The 1,837-nt window shown below is 49.1% G+C and overlaps 1 long non-coding RNA gene across 1 annotated transcript in view; it reads right to left on the reverse strand.

Annotated features, from left to right (window-relative positions):
• Window positions 1-540: 540 nt before the first annotated feature.
• The window catches only part of LOC118020351, a 4,447-nt gene continuing 3,150 nt past the window's right edge, over window positions 541-1,837 (reverse strand). Inside the window, exon 3 of the long non-coding RNA XR_004681851.1 lies at window positions 541-886. This is a non-coding gene — a long non-coding RNA (uncharacterized LOC118020351). The remainder of the gene's footprint in view (window positions 887-1,837) is intronic.

Raw genomic sequence — 1,837 nt, forward strand, 5'->3', positions numbered from 1 at the left:
AGCACTGAAGATAGATTGTAATATACAAGACTTTGCTGTTTGCCTGTTCAACGTTTCCTCATAACAGTAAAATCACATTCCCTGGAGGCCATCCTCCTTCTCCTTGACCTCCACGTGCCCTGGCTGGAGTCAGCCTCACCCCAGTGATGGGGGTAGCATGTGGGACAGCAGGTCCAGTCCCCTTGGCCACAGTACTTGGCTTAGGGATGGGCCAGTGGCCAGATCTGTGTCAATCAAGGTGGGTCCAGGGTTTCTGTAGAAATCACTGGGAGGATGGAACCTCTCTGGAGCTATGAGGATGGAAGCCTGGAGTTGTTGGCAGCCACTCTGCCACCATGAGGTAAGAGTCTGTCTGGGAACAAAACAAAATGGAGAGGAATGGAGAAGAGAGATGGGGAGAGACAGAAAAAAGATAGTGAGGGGAGATGGAGTGGAGAGAGGAAGGGAGGGAGGGAGGGATGCAGGAAGAGAGACACGGGACCCTGAAATCGTAGATTGAGTCCTGCACGGTACAGGTATACAGCCATCAAATGACCCTTTCTTGCTTACGCCTGTTTGAATTGGTGTCTCTTGTCACCAAAACAGTGCTGTTGGGTATTCTGCATTGGTGTTTGCATACTTTAGAAACTATAGAAAAAGGAGAAACTTTTCATCTGTTGGCATGGCAGCTGGTAGGTTATCACTAAGCTTAGAATGGAGGAAAATGAAGGCAGAACATGTGCATGCCTTCAGAAAGTAGTGTGTCGGTGATGGGCCAGATCACACAGGGGAGGTGTGTCTGATGCATTCAGCACACTCACTGTGGTGGGTTCAAAGAGCACTGGAGAGAGAGTCCATGGACCCAGAGCCAGTGTCCACTCCTGTCCCCGAGCCTCCCTTCCTTCATCTGCAGGAAATAAGGGGTTAGATCAGATTCCAGACATCGCAGGGGAGAGAGACAGCCCTCCCACCCTCCACCTGGGCGGCCGGACTTGATCTCTTTCCAAACATACCTTCCATGTAAGATTTCATTTGAGGGGAAAAGAGCATCAACGAAAACAAACGGCTCCACCATAAAAGCAAACAGTTGGCAAGTCGGTGAGCTCGATGGTTAATATCCACCATGCTTTCCAGCTCCAGATCCCTGGGACATCAGGATGCGTTTGCTTCCCTCCCCATCCTCAGTAAACACTGCGACTGACTGCCAGGTCTCAGTGGCAGACGTGTCTGCCTGCCTTCCCGGGGGGAAAACAATTGTTCTCCCCGCCTCTGAGCCCCCCAAGGCCCTGGACAGGCGTATCAGGTTAGATGGAGGTGGTATGTGGAGAATCAGTCTTTTTCTAATAATGTCCTGTGCAGTGAAGGAGTAGGTCAGCTTCTCAGATGCATCTCTCGAGACTAAGAGCCATAGTCTAGACAAGTGATTTCACACCTCCCAGGGCATGGTCCCCTATCATTCCAGCATCTTTGACCTGGCCCCTGCTTGCGTTTATTCCATCTGGAGCCTCGGCATTTGGAAGAATGTTTGATCATCCTGGCCAGGAAGGTTTGTTTTTTTAAAATACAACAGCTGCATTAAGACTTTCTTAAAATGGCCTGTAAGCCTACACAGGCAAGGGCATGGCTCTGTAGAATTCTCTTGTCCTCAGTTACCAGGAAAACTTTTGAAGGTCGTGCTAAAGACACAAAGAAATACGTTTCATGATCTTCAGGAGTCATCACCAGATAATTTCTGGCCTGGTTTGGCATCTGTGCCCTTGACTCGCAGCTAATGAGTTCAGGGGAGATGTATAGGGCTAAAATAAAATACTTCTGTTAGAACGCCTTATCTTTTCCAGGGTGGCTTTACATTAATTTC

This window comes from Mirounga leonina, unplaced genomic scaffold (assembly GCF_011800145.1).
Source record: "Mirounga leonina isolate KUSES-001 unplaced genomic scaffold, KU_Mleo_1.0 Mir_173, whole genome shotgun sequence".
In the NCBI taxonomy this organism is placed as follows: Eukaryota; Metazoa; Chordata; class Mammalia; order Carnivora; family Phocidae; genus Mirounga; species Mirounga leonina.